This window comes from Callithrix jacchus, chromosome 10, assembly GCF_049354715.1.
Source record: "Callithrix jacchus isolate 240 chromosome 10, calJac240_pri, whole genome shotgun sequence".
NCBI classification, from domain to species: Eukaryota; Metazoa; Chordata; class Mammalia; order Primates; family Cebidae; genus Callithrix; species Callithrix jacchus.
In genome coordinates, this window is record NC_133511.1 from 8,720,118 (window position 1) to 8,735,733 (window position 15,616).

The following is a 15,616-nucleotide window of genomic DNA, read 5'->3' on the forward strand; positions in this document are numbered from 1 at the left end:
TTCCTCCTTTCTAGACTTCTGCCCGGGGTCTGCATTGGCAATACCTGGCCCAAAACAAGAGGGCGGATTGCCTGTAGATGTAATTTGTAGTCTCCCAGGACGCAAAGCAAGGTAGAAAAGTCTGTGTGGGAGAAAGCAGGAGAAACGGCCCAGGAGAGCTGTAGGGCACAGATAGGTGAGTCTCCTTTTGTGTGAGTAGGGGGCTTTCATCCCCTCAGCCTCTACTGTGCACCAAGCAGGCACCGTCTACATCACTGAGCCAAGGTGCCCACGTATTAGCTTGCCACCATTAGACATGATGCTCACCTCAGCAGGTGTGTTTGTGAAGCATCCTGTGTTGCTGACTTCTCTAGGAAACACTTCCTTTGGTCTCCAGGCCATTCCCCCACATCGTTGTGATGGGGCTTTCCCTGAAGCAAGACTCATGGCCAGCACCAGCAATCTATTCTTTCTCAATGTGATTGATGATCTGCATCACTGGAATCAATGCCGGAAGTCTGCCAGTGCTCCTCCTTGGAGCACCTACCTGTGATGTTACATGTTTTCTTGAGTGTCGCACCTTCAGGTTGCAGTAGAAAGATGGGCGCTGGCAGCTCTCCCATCTCTGTTAAAGCATTTTAATTAAATTTTTCTTCCTGTCACTCCATGGAAACAGCTGTTGTCAACTCACTACCAGCTTCCATCTTGCTATATCCAAGAACCATTCTTGAGGCTCATCCTAATCAACCTTTCAGTAGAAGTGACGTTCCCACCTTCTTGAAATGCTTTTTTGCTTAGCTTTCAGAGAAGTCCCCCGCGCTCGCTCTCTCTCTCTCTCTCTCTCTCTCTCTCCTTACCGACTACTACTTTTCACCCTCTTCTTCCAGTTCCTCCTCATGTTCTTGACTTCTAAACATTGGGGCCTTCAGGTTGGTGCAGAAGTAATTGCAGTTTCAGACCACGAATATTACATCATCATAAGTAGGCTCAGACACATCTTTATTAACCAAAATAGGAACCAATTACAATCAACACATTTTTGCCAATGAGAAATAAGTTTGTTTGTGCCTATAGCGTTAAAAGCCACGCATAGGGCTTCAGTGAACTCTTGGGAAGCACTTTCTGCATCCTGCTGGTTGTGGAAAGGTTTTGCCTGCAAAAAGTTGTTGACATGCTTGAAGTGGTAGCCGGTTGGTGAGAGGTCAGGCGAGTATGGTGGACGAGACAAAACTCTGTAGCCCAATTAGTTCGATTTTTGAAGCCTTGGTTGTGTGCTGTGCGGTCCGGCGTTGCGGTGGGAATTGGGCCCTTTCTGTGGACCAGTGCCAGCTGCAAGCACTGCCGTTTCTGGTGCATCTCAGTCTGTTGAGCAGACTTCTCAGATGTAATGCTTTCACCAGGATTCAGAAAGCGGTAGTGGATCAGACGGGCAGCAGACCACCACACGGTAACCATGGCCTTTTTTTTGGTGCAAGTTTGGCTTTGAGAAGCGCTTTAGAGCTGCTTCTTGGTCCAACCGCCGAGCTGGTTGTCATGTAAAATCCACTTTTGGTTACACGTCACAATCTGATCGAGAAATGGCTCATTTTTGGTGGATAGAATAAGAGAAGGTGTGATTTTAAAAAATGTTTGCTCAGCTCATGAAGCACCCACTTAACTGAGCTCTTTCAGCTTTCCACTTTGCTTCTAACGCCGAATGTCCATAGAATGATCAATGTTGACTTCTGCGGCAACTTCTCATGGAAGAGGATCACCTTCGATGATGGCTCTCCATCGGTCATCGGAAGGTTCCGATGGCCGGCCACTCTGCTCCCTCATCTTCAAGGCTCTCATTTGCTTTGCAAAACTTCCGGAAGCACCTCTGCACCGCGTGTGTGTTAGCAGGTCCTGGGCCAACTGCTTATGTTGCGAGTGGTCTCCGCTGCTTTAGGACCCATTTTGAATTTGGATAAGAAAACCACTCGGACTTGCTTTTTGTCTGATGTCATTTTCACAGTCTAAAATAAACATAAACAGCAAGAAATAAGCCCTTAGCAAAAACAAAAAAAGAGAAAGAAACCAAGAAATGTTCGCTAAAATGATGTATAATAGAACCACATTTATTTCAATATCAAATGGCAAATTGCAACAATGCAAAAACCACAATTCCCTTTGCACCGATCTATGAATTCCCTCCCTGAGTGACGTCATCTAAACTCATAGCATTAAACTGCATCTGTACACTGATTACTCTCAGCTTTCTGTCTGTAGATCAACAACTTTGCTTTCTAGACTCATTTCCAAATATATTCAACATCTGTACCTGGATGTTTAGTGGGCATCTTAGACTTAATATGTCCCAAAATAAACTCCTAAATTCACCCCCTAATCTTCCCCTCCTTTTTCTTTTCCATCTCAGGAAATATCATCTCCATTATTTTGGTTTGTCAGGCCAAAACCTTGGAGACATTATTGACTTGTCTCTTCTATCTTTCATCCAATTTATTAGCAAATCCATTCAGCTCTTCTTTTCTTTTTTTTTTTAATTGCATTTTAGGTTCTTGGGTACATGTGAAGAACATGCAAGATTGTTGCATAGGTACACACACGGCAGTGTGAGTTGCTGTCTTCTTCCCCATCACCTATATCTGGCATTTCTCCCCATGCTATCTCTCCCCAACTCCCCACCCCTAGCTGTCCCTCCCCTATTTCCCCCCAACAGACCCCAGTGTGTGATGCTCCGCTCCCCTGTGTCCATGTGTTCTCATTGTTCAACACCCGCCTATGAGTGAGAACATTTGGTGTTTGATTTTCTGTTCTTGTGTCAGTTTCCTGAGAATGATGGTCTCCAGGTTCATCCATGTCCCTAAAAAGGATACGAACTCATCGTTTTTTATGGGCTGCGTAGTATTCCATGGTGTATATGTGCCACATTTTCCCTGTCCAGTCTATCATTGATGGGCATTTGGGTTAGTTCCAAGTCTTTGCTATTGTAAACAGTGCTGCAATGAACATTTGTGTGCATGTGTCCTTAGAGTAGAATGATTTATAATCCTTTGGATATATACCTAGTAATGGGATTGCTGGGTCAAATGGAATTTCTATTTCTAGGTCCTTGAGGAATCGCCACACTGTCTTCCACAATGGTTGAACTAATTTACACTCCCACCAACAGTGTAAAAGTATTCCTGTTTCTCCACATCCTCTCCAGCATCTGTTGTCTCCCGACTTTTTAATGATTGCCATTCTAACTGGTGTGAGATGGTATCTCAATGTAGTTTTGATTTGCATTTCTATAATGACCAGTGATGATGAGCATTTTTTCATATGCTTGTTGGCCTCATGTATGTCTTCTTTTGTAAAGTGTCTGTTCATATCCTTCGCCCACTTTTGAATGGACTTATTTGTTGTTTTTTTTCTCTTGTAAATCTGTTTTAGTTCGTTGTAGATTCTGGATATTAGCCCTTTGTCTGATGGGTAGATTGCAAAAATTTTTTCCCATTCTGTTGGTTGCTGATTCACTCTAATGACTGTTTCTTTTGCCGTGCAGAAGCCGTGGAGTTTCATTAGGTCCCATTTTGGCTTTTGTTTCCAATGCTTTTCGTGTTTTAGTCATGAAGTCCTTGCCTACGCCTATGTCCTGAATGGTTTTGCCTAAGTTTTCTTCTAGGGTTTTTATGGTGCCAGGTCTTATGTTTAAGTCTTTAATCCATCTGGAGTTAATTTTAGTGTAAGGTGTCAGGAAGGGGTCCAGTTCCTGCTTTCTGCACATGGCTAGCCAGTTTTCCCAACACCATTTATTAAACAGGGCATCCTTTCCCCATTGCTTGTTTTTGTCAGGTTTGTCAAAGATCAGATCATTGTAGATGTGTGGTGTTGCCTCCAAGGCCTCTGTTCTGTTCCATTGGTCTAGATCTCTGTTTTGGTACCAGTACCACGCTGTTTTGGTTACTGTACCCTTGTGGTATAGTTTGAAGTCTGGTAGTGTGATGCCTCCCGCTTTGTTCTTTTTGCTTAGAATTGACTTGGCTATGTGGACTCTCTTTTGGTTCCATATGAAGTTTAAGGTGGTTTTTTCCAGTTCTGTGAAGAAGGTCACTGGTAGCTTGATGGGGATAGCGTTGAATCTGTAAATTACTTTGGGCAGTATGGCCATTTTCACGATACTGATTCTTCCTAACCATGAACATGGAATGTTTCTCCATCTATTTGTGTCCTCTCTTATTTTGTTGTTCAGTGGTTTGTAGTTCTCCTTGAAGAGGTCCTTTACATTCCTTGTTAGTTGTATTCCTAGGTATTTTATTCTCTTTGTAGCAATTGTGAATGACAGTTCGTTCTTGATTTGGCTCTCTTTAAGTCTGTTATTGGAGTATAGGATTGCTTGTAATTTTTGCACATTGATTTGTATCCTGAGACTTTGCTGAAGTTGCTTATCAGTTTCAGGAGATTTTGGGCTGAGATGATGGGGTCTTGTAAATATACAATCATGTCATCTGCAAATAGAGACAGTTTGGCTTCCTCCTTTCCTATTTGAGTAATCTTTATTTCTTTTTCCTGCCTGATTGCTCTGGCTAGAACTTCCAATTATATTGGAATTCCAACTATATTGAATATGAGTGGTGAGAGAGGGCAACTTTGTCTAGTGCCAGATTTCAAAAGGAATGCTTCCAGTTTTTGCCCATTCAGTGTGATATTGGCTGTTTGTTTGTCATAAATAGCTTTTATTATTTTGAGATGCATTCCATCAATACCTAGTTTATTGAGGGTTTTTAGTATAAAGGGCTGTTGAATTTTGTCAAAGGCCTTCTCTGCATCAATTGAGATAATCATGTGGTTTTTGTCTTTGGTTCTGTTTATGTAGTGAATTACATTTATAGACTTGCGTATGTTGAACCAGTCTTGCATCCCTGGGATGAAGTCTACTTGATCATGGTGGATAAGCTTTTTGATGTGCTGTTGCAATCGGTTTGCCAGTATTTTATTGAAGATTTTTGCATCTATGTTTATCATGGATATTGGCCTGAAGTTTTCTTTTCTTGCTGAGTCTCTGCCAGGTTATGGTATCAGGAGGATGTTGGTCTCATAAAATGATTTGAGAAGGATTCCCTTTGTTTGGATTGTTTGGAATAGGTTCAAAAGGAATGGTACCAGCTCCTCTTTGTATGTCTGGTAGAATTCAGCTGTAAACCCATCTGGACCTGGGCTTTTTTTTGGGTGGTAGGCTTTTAATTGCTGCCTCAACTTCAGCCCTTGTTATTGGTCTATTCAGGGTTTCGACTTCTTCCTGGTTTAGACTTGGGAGGATGCAAGTGTCCAGGAATTTATCCATTTCTTCCAGGTTTACTAGTTTATGTGCATAGAGTTGTTTGTAATAATCTCTGATGATGGTTTGAATTTCTGTGGAATCAGTGGTGATATCCCCTTTATCATTTTTTATTGCATCTATTTGATTATTCTCTCTTTTCTTTTTTATTAATTTGGCTAGTGGTCTGTTTACTTTGTTGATCTTTTCAAAAACCAGCTCCTGGATTCATTGATTGAAGGGTTTTTTGTATCTCTATCTCCTTCAGTTCTGCTCTGATCTTAGTTATTTCTTGTCTTCTGTTAGGTTTTAAGATTTTTTAATCTTGCTCCTCTAGCTCTTTCAATTTTGATGATAGGGTGTTGATTTTTTTTATCTTTCCTTGCTTCTCATGTGGGCATTTATTGCTATATATTTTCCTCTAGATACTGCTTTAAATGTGTCCCAGAGATTCTGGTGTGTTGTGTCTTCATTCTCATTGGTTTTGAAGAACATCTTTATTTCTGCCTTCATTTCATCATTTATCCAGTCAACATTCAGGAGCCAGTTGTTCAGTTTCCATGAAGCTGTGCTGTTCTGAGTTAGTTTCTGAATTCTGAGTTCTAACTTGATTGCACTGTGGTCTGAGAGACTGTTTGTTATGATTTCTGTTCTTTTGCATTTGCTGCCGAGTGCTTTACTTCCAATTATGTTGTCAGTTTTAGAGTAGGTGTGATGTGGTGCTGAGAAGAATGTATATTCTGTGGATTTGGGGTGGAGAGTTCTGTAAATGTCTATTAGGTTTGCTTGGTCCAGGTCTGAATTCAAGTCCTGGATATTCTTGTTAATTTTCTGTCTTGTTGATCTGTCTAATATTAACAATGGGGTATTGAAGTCTCTCACTCTTATTGTATGGGAGTCTAAATCTCCTTGTAAGTCATTAAGAACTTACTTTATGTATCTGGGTGCTCCTGTATTGGGTGCGTATATATTTAGGATCGTTAACTCTTCTTGTTGCATTGATCCTTTTACCATTATGTAATGTCCTTCTTTGTCTCTTTTGATCTTTGTTAGTTTGAAGTCTGCTTTATCAGAAACGAGAATTGCAACTCCTGCTTTTTTTTTGCTCTCCATTTGCTTGGTAAGTCTTCCTCCATCCCTTTATTTTGAGACTTTGTGTATCCTTGCAGGTGAGATGGGTTTCTTGGATACAGCACACAGATGAGTTTTGGCTTTTTATCCAGTTTGCCAGTCTGTGTCTTTTGACTGGGGCATTTAGCCCATTTACATTTAGGGTTAATATTGTTCTGTGTGAATTTGATCCTGCCATTTTGATGCTAGCTGGCTGTTTTGCCCACTAGTTGATGCAGTTTCTTCATTGCGTTGATGCTCTTTACCATTTGGTATGTTTTTGGAGTGGCTGGTACTGGTTGTTTCTTTCTATGTTTAGTGCCTCTTTCAGGAGCTCTTGTAAAGCAGGCCTGGTGGTGTTGAAATCTCTGAGTACTTGCTTGTTCGTAAAGGATTTTATTTTTCCTTCACTTATGAAGCTTAATTTGGCTGGATATGAAATTCTGGGTTGAAAGTTCTTTTCTTTAAGGATGTTGAATATTGGCCCCCAATCTCTTCTGGCTTGTAGGGTTTCTGCTGAGAGATCTGCTGTGAGTCTGATGGGCTTCCCTTTGTGGGTGACCCGACCTTTCTCTCTGGCTGCCCTTAGTGTTTTCGCCTTAATTTCAAGCCTGGTGAATCTGACGATTATGTGCCTTGGGGTTGATCTTTTTGAGGAATACCTTTGTGGTGTTCTCTGTACTTCCTGGACTTGAATATTGACCTGCTTTGCTAGGTTGGGGAAGTTTTCCTGGATAATATCCTGAAGAGTATTTTCCGGCTTGGATTCATTCTCTCCATCACATTCAGGTACACCTATCCAACATAGATTAGGTCTTCTCACATAGTCCCATATTTTTTGAAGACTTTGTTCATTCCTTTTTACCCTTTTTTCTCTAATCTTGCCTTCTCATTTTATTTCATTGAGTTGAACTTGGACCACTGATATTCTTTCTTCTGCTTGGTCAATTTGGCTGTTGAACCTTGCGCATGCTTCATGAAGTTCTTGTGTTATGTTTTTCAGCTCCATCAATTCACTTATATTCCTCTCTAAGTTGTTTATTCTCATTAGCATTTCATCAAATCTTTTTTCAAGGTTCTTAGTTTCTTTGCATTGGTTTAGAACATGTTCTTTTAGCTCAGAGAAGTTTCTTATTACCCACCTTCTGAAGCCTGATTCTGTGATTGTGTCAATTCATCACATTCATTCTCCATCCAGCCTTGTTCCCTTGCTGGTGAGGAGTTGTGATCCCTTGTAGGAGGGGAGGCGTTCTGGTTTCGGGTGTGTTCATCCTTTTTGCACTGGTTTCTTCCTGTCTTTGTGGATTTATCCACCTGTCGTCTTTGTAGTTGTTGACTTTCAGATTGGGTCTCTGAGTGGATGTACAGTTTATTGATGAGGTTATTTCTTTCTGTTTCTTAGTTTTCCTTCTAACATTCAGGCCCCTCCTCTGCTGTAGGACTGCTGAGGTCCACTCCAGGACCTGCTTGCCTGAGGATCATCTTCAGCTGCTGCAGAACAGTAAGGGTTGCTGCCAGTTTCTTCTTCTGCTATCTTTGTCCCAGAAGGATACCTGCCAGATGTCCGTCTGAGCTCTCCTTTATGAGGTGACTCTTTAGATATACAGGGGTCAGGGAGTTGCTTGAGAAGCCAGTCTGTTCTTTATAGGAGCTCACGTGCTGAAATGTGAGCTCCATTGTTCATTCAGAGCTGCTGGGTGGGTACGTTTAAGTCTGCTGCAGCAGAACTCATAAACCACCCCCACCCTTTTTTTTCCCAGGTGCTCTGTCCCGGGTATTTAGGGCTTTACTTATGAGTTTCTGTGGTGCTGCTGTCTTTTTTCAGGGCTGCCCTGCCCAGTGAGGAGGCAGCCTAGTCACTGTCTGCCTGCAGAGGCTTTGCTGAATAGCTGTGGGATCTGCCCAGCTGCCATGTGAACTTCCTTGCAGTCCTGTTTATACGAGTATAGTTAGAACTGCCTTGGCAATGGCAGCCCACCTCTATAATGCAGACTCTCTCTGTATGGCGGGCTGCCTCAGCAATGGTGGACTACCTCTATAGTGGTGGACTGCCTCGGTAATGGCGGACGCCTCTCCCCCTCGCCACAGAGCTGGACTGTCGCAGGTTCAGCTGTGCTTGCTGTGAAACTCTCCATCCAGAGCGTTTCAGATTGCTGTTTTTTTGTGGGGGTGCAACCAGCCGAGCCTGATCACCTGGCTCCCTGCCTCAGAGCGAACGGTCAACTCTCTCCCAGGTGTTCCAGCCACCTGTTGAAAAGGCGCCGGGATCTGTGAGATTTCCTGTGCTGCGACCCACTGTGCTTGCGCCAGCTGAAACAGCCGCGCTGAGATTCGTGGTGCTTTTTGCCCGGGAATCTCCTGGCCTGGCTCCCTGTTTCAGTCTCCTTTTCTATCAGTTGAATGGGCGACTGTCTTCCTGGAGCTCCAGTCGCCAGCTAGAACGGTGCCCGGACTCATATATTTTGTCCGGAGAACTGTCACGCCAGGGTGCCAGCCAAAACAGCTGTGCAGGCCGAAACAGCTGCGCTGGCAACTCTTGGGAATCTCTTGGTCTGTGAGCAATAAAAATCCGTCTGGAAATGCGGTGTCCACTCACCCTCCGTGCTTTTGCTGGCAGCTGCAAACCTGAACTCCTAATCGGCCATCTTGGATCCTGGAATCTACTCTTCTTTTGAAATATATTTAAAAGCCAAAATTTTAACACCATTTCGACTGCAGTTTCTGTTCTATACCATGCCACGATTCCCCGGACTTCTGCAATAACCTCTCAATTGGTCTTCCGGCTTCTAACTTTTTCCTCATACAGCAGTCAAAATGATCCTTTTAAATCATAAGCTGGATTGTGATGACTCTGCTAAAAACTAGTGGCTTTCTATCTCACTTCAAATACAGTAGTCCCTCTTTATCTGCATTTTTGTTTTCCAAGATTTTACTTACCTGCAGTCAATTGTGGTCTGAAAGTATTAGATGGAAAGTTTCAGGAATAATAAATTCAGAAGTTTTAAGTACGTTCCATTTTGAGTAGCATGATGAAATCTAGCGCCTTTCTACTCCATCCTGTGTTGTAAATCATCCCTTGTCTAGTGGATCCACACTCACTGTGCTACTCATCCATTAGTCACCCCTCTCAGTTGTCAAATCTACTGTCAAGATATCACAGTGCTTTTGTTCAACTCACCTTGTTTTGCTGCATAATGGCCCTAGAGCAGAAAAGTTGTGATGCTGACAATTCAGATATGCCAAACAGAAGCCATGCAGCGCTCCCTTTAAGGAAAAAGGTGAAAGTTATTGGCTTAGTAAGGAAAGAGAAAAAACACAGTATGCTAAGGTTGCTAAGATACACAGTAACGCTGAGTTTCCTATCGGCGAAACTGTGAAGAAGGAAAAAGAAATGTGTGCTAGTTTTGGTGTTATACTCCAAACAGCACAAGTTACAGCCACAGTCTGTGTAAAGTGCTTGGTTAACATGGAAAGGTATTAAATTATTACACTTGTGGGTAGAAGACATGAACAGACATGTCCTCCAATTGATAGCAATTGGGTTCATTACTATCTGTGGTTTCAGGCATCCACTGGGGGTCTTGGAACATATACACCTATGGATATATGGGGACTATTGTAAAATCAAACCTTTTCCATAGCCTACAAGGCCCTATATTTTGTTTCAACTGTAACCTCATCTACTAGTTTTCTTTTACACCATTCTAGTTACACTGGACTCTGCTGTTTCTGTTTTGTTTTGTTGTTTTTGAGACAGAGTCTCACTTTTGTTGCCCAGGCTGGAGTGCAGTGGTGCTCACTGCAACCCCTGCCTTTCAGGTTCAAGCAATTCTCCTGCCTCAGCCTCCCAATTAGCTGGGATTACAGGCATCTGCCACCACACCCAGCTAATTTTTGTATTTTTAGTAGAGACAAGGTTTCACCATGTTGGTCAATCTGGTCTCGAGTTCCTGGCCTCAGGTGATCCACCTACCTTGGCCTCCCAAAGTCCTGAGATTACAGGTGTGAGCCACCACACCCAGCTATTGGACGCTGCTATTTTTATGCCTGAAGTTCTTTACTCTTGGGTCCCTGAATGTCTCAAGTGTTACCTTATGAGATGCCTTCTATGACCAGTCAATGGAAAACAGCACCCTCTAAACCACCCAGGCATACTCTGTCCTAACCACTTACTTACCGCTTGCCACTGTCTGACATTGTTTTTGTCCATCTTCATGCTCCTCTCCTCTCCTACCTCTGCCAAACAAAGTAAGCTCCTTGACTGAGGCCAGAGAGTATCGTCTTTGTTCATGGCTGTATCCCAGCTCCTAGAATAGTAAAAGGCACCTAGTGAACACACAACAAACCTTGGGTGAATGAACAGATACATCTGACCAATTATATTTCCATTTGGGGTTCATCAGACTTTCTTTTAAAAAGCATATAACTCTGGCAGGACTGAGATATTTAGTCATTCACGCCAAAATCTACCCATGACAGCCATTGCCTAATAACTCAGCTAGGGGAAGAAAAATGTTAAGCTTGGAAGGTAGAGCCTTTGGCTGAGTATAGAAAGTGGCAAATGCCCCCATTGAGATGGGCTTTGCACAGTCATAGAGCAGCAAGGACCCTAATCCTAGGGGATGTATTGAGTTTACTGAGCATGAAGGTACCTGGGACATATTTGTTCCTTTGTTCTGGGAGCTGCTCTCTTGCTTGGAAATCAAATTAGTGCTATCTTAGGCCACTGACTAACTGTATATTGGCAGCTAGGTAGGCCTGTTGGAGTGGGCCACATCTGAATTGGAATTTCAACACTGCTTCTTACTCCTGGTTAATTGGTACCGACGACTTAATTAGCTGTTGAACTTAGGTTTGACGTTGGTTGTTTCTGAGCTTCGTATCAGTCTACAGTAAAGCATAATAGTTATATGCCCCTCCAGTCACTTTTCTGAGGATTAAATGAAACAATATAATTATGTGTCTGGGTTACAGTAAGTGCTCTAGAAAAAGTTATTGCTAATAAGACCAACGGGTGCTCTTGAAATTCAGCTAGACTACGGAATCGAGAGATCATGTGGAGAGAGAGGCTCACCCAGCTACCAGTCATTCCAGTCACTCAGCTGATATGACAGACATAGGAAAGAACCCACCTTAGATATCCCAGGCCCCGCCAGACTCTTGGCTGAATGTAGCCATAGGAATAACCATGGTCAACGCCATGTGGGACAGAAAAACTGCCCAGCTCAACACACCAAGCCCACAGAATCGTGAGAAATAACAAATTATTGTGTACGCCTTTTTGTTGTAGTTTATGTAGCAATAGATAACTAAAAGAGACTCATTCTAACACAATTTGTTTTTCATTTTCCTGTTGACAGACATTTGAATTATTTTCAGGTTGGGGCTATTACAAATAAAGCTACCATAAACATTCTTGTATGGATATATGTATGTACAAACCAACAACAAGTGTAGAAATTAACTCCTCCATGGATTCTTGCAAGACACCTTCCTCTACACTGCCAATAAGTGAATCAGTAACTAGAAGCCTTACTTCTACTCCAAGATAGAGGCAGGTTACTTTATTCATTTTAACTGCTCTAATAGGTACAATAGAATATCCAGTGTGGTTTTTTTTGTTTCTTTTTTTTTTTTCAGTGTGGTTTTTAGTTATAAAATTAACGAAAGGTTTTATCATTCTTCACATTAACAAGAACGCGATAGTCACAGACCTTGGAGAAGCATCTTCAGAGACCTTCCATCTGAATTCCACAGAAAACTGAATGATCTCCAGCCCTCCTAAAGAATAATGCAGCTGGTATTGGTCTCACTACCTAGGGCCTCCTTTTCTCTGCAGGTGGGAGGTGCTGTGTATACTCCCTGGAAATCATCTGTGAAAATCAGGAGTGTGGGTGTTAAAACGGGGGGACCAGACCTGCACTGCTGTGTCCCAGTCAGCATGATTACTTCATCATGCTTTTCTAACCACACTACAACAGTTTTTAAAAGTGTGAAAGATTGAGGTTCAATAGATGTCTCCAGCATTTTGCAATTTAAAAAAATTTTGGAAAAATCTTTTAATTTTGAAATTTATATTAATTTTGTGTTTTGTTTTTTTGTTTTTTTTTTGAGATGGAGTTTCTCTCTTGTTACCCAGTCTGGAGTGCAATGGTGCGATCTCGGCTCACCGCAACCTCCGCCTCCTGGGTCCAGGCAATTCTCCTGCCTCAGCCTCCTGAGTAGCTGGGATTACAGGCACGCACCACCATGCCCAGCTAATTTTTTGTATTTTTAGTAGGGACGGGGTTTCACCATGTTGACCAGGATGGTCTAGATCTCTTGACCTCGTGATCCACCCGCCTCGGCCTCCCAAAATGCTGGGATTACAGGCTTGAGCCACCGCGCCAGGCCATAAATTTTGTGTTTTACAATTTAGTACTGTTTTTGTTTATTTAGGGAGGGGAGATTATGCCATAATCTTCTCAGTGGTAAGGGATGTCAGAGATCTTAACCCACCTCCCTCGATGCGTGTCTGCTCCCAAGGCTGCCCTCCATGATACCCCTTGGGATATATGACGGGCCTCATGCTGTGGGAGCAAGACTGGAGTGGAATCTTCCAGCTTCAGACTCTGATCCTAGCTCTGCCAATAGAACCTCTGTGACTTTGGTCACTCACAAGAGCTTCTTAAGCTCATTTTCTTTTCATATTATCAATGAATACATGTGTGTTATAGAAACATTGAAATTGAAGTTATGCAAAACAAAAAATAAATTACCAATATATTTGGCATCTGTGTCCCACCCAAATCTCATGTTGAAATTAATTCCTAATGTCGGAGGTTGGGCCAGGTGGGTGGGAGGTGATGAGATCATGGGCGCAGTTTCTCATGAATGGTTGGCACCATCCTCTTGGTGCCGTCCTGGCGATAGTGAATGAATTCTCTTGGGATCTGGCCGGGCGCGGTGGCTCACGCCTGTAATCCCAGCACTTTGGGAGGCTGAGGCAGGTGGATCACGGGGTCAAGAGATCGAGACCATCCCGGTCAACATGGTGAAACCCCGTCTCTACTAAAAATACAAAAAATTAGCTGGGCACGGTGGTGCGTGCCTGTAATCCCAGCTACTCAGGAGGCTGAGGCAGGAGAATTGCCTGAACCCAGGGGGCGGAGGTTGCGGTGAGCCGAGATCGCACCATTGCACTCCAGCCTGGGTAACAAGAGCGGAACTCCGTCTCAAAAAAAAAAAAAAAAAAAAAGTACGTGGCACTTCCTCTCTCCCTTGCTCATGCTTTCACTAGGCGAAGTGCCTGCTCCCACTTTGCCTTCCGCCATGGTGGAAACTTCCTGAGGCCTCCCCAGAAGCAGATGCTGCTCACCTTCTTGTACATCCTGCAGAACAATAAGCCTATAAAACCTCTTTTCTTAGAAATTACCCCGTCTTAGGCATTTCTTTTACTATTGTTGTGGTGGTGGTTGTTATTTAGAGACAGAGTTTTGCCATGTTGCCCAGGCTGGTCTCAAACTCCTGTGCTCAAGTGATTTTCCCACCTTGCCCTCTCCACGTGTTGGGGTTACAGGCATGAGCCACTGCATCTGGCCAGGTATCGCTTCACAGCAATGCAAAAACAGCCTAATACAGTTACCTGTCATCGAATGCCTAGAGATAACCATTGTTCGTATTTTAGGGTATTTTCTTCTCTGTATATGAAAGAATGTATGAGATTATACTGTTTTGTAAGTTACATTTTCTCTAAATACTTGGTAGATATTCAATGTCTTTTTACAACACAATTTTCGATGACGTACTAAAATTTCATTGAATATAATCTAGTAACCACGAGCACGCCTAGTGCCCAGATCTTGGTTTCCAATATCTAATATCATTCTCCAAACAAAGGAAAAAATTGGAGAAACAGCTGTTTCTAGAACTGTGGCAAGAAATATACAAGATGAGGCTGGGCATGGTGACTCATGCCAGTAATCTCGGCATTTTGGGAGGCTGTTGGGGGAGGATGGTTTGAGGCTAGGAGTTAGAGACCAGCCTGAGCAACCTAATGAGATCTTACCTCTACAAAAAGTTTTAAAAAAGTAGCCAGGTGTGGCGGCGCACACCTGTAGTCCCAGCTACTCAGGAAACAGAGGTGGGAGGATCGCTTGAGTCTAGGAGTTCAAGGTTAATTGTGAGCTATGATGGTGCCACCGCTGCACTCCAACCTGGGCAACAGAGCAAGAGACTGTCTCTGAAAAACAAAAACCAAGCAAACAGAAAAGAAATATACAAGATGAGCCTGCAGCATCTTGTAGCGCCAGAAAGTAAGAGAGTGTGAAACATACACAAAACTCGCAGCGTGAGAATACGCCAAGGAATACAGGAGCCAAGTGAAAGAGCTCCCAGTGGCCAAAGATGAAAAAATTTGAGCAACGAAATAAAGTGGTACTGACTTATAACCCAACATGCAAAATAAGTATTCATGAGTCCATACTGACATAAATGATTGAATATGTAAATAAATGTGGGAGTAGAGACAAGACTCTTGTGCAGAAGAATTCAAAATAATTCATGTAGTTGTCCTGCCCTTAAGGGGATGAAACATAAACTCCCACTCCTGAAGTGTGTGCTGTGCATAGTGACTTTCTTCCAAATAGTACAGTATGAAAGGAGCAAAAAGAAAGAGAAAACTCACAGTGGAAACACCTAAGAAACAGTAACTCTGCCAGGTGACCAAAGTTGGCATCGACAGTGATAAGTCGTGCTGAGAGTGTGCATCTCGGATACGATGTGACAACGACGGCGCTTTGCCTCTGTGATCTTCCCCCCGGAATACATGACCCTGGTTTAATCAAGGGAAGAACACTGATTAATGTTCAAGGGAAGGACAAATCCAAGCGGAGTGATATTCTACAAAATACCTGACTGGTACTTTTCCAAACTCTCAAGGTCACTGAAAACAAAAAATATCTGAGAAACAGTCACAGTCCAGAGGAGTTTAGGGGACATGGTGACAAAATGTCATGTGGCATCCTGGATGGAATACAGATAAGACATTTGGTAAAAAGTAAGGAAATCTGAATAAAGTATGTGGTTTAATTAATCATAATTATCAGTATTAGTTCATTAATTGTGCCAAATATACAATACTAATATAAGATGTTAATAATGGTGGAACTGGGTGTGGGGCATAGAAGCTCTCTATGCTGGCTTCACAGTGACTCTGTGTCTAAGGTGATTCTAAACTAAAAGATTTATTCAGAAAATGACATGCAA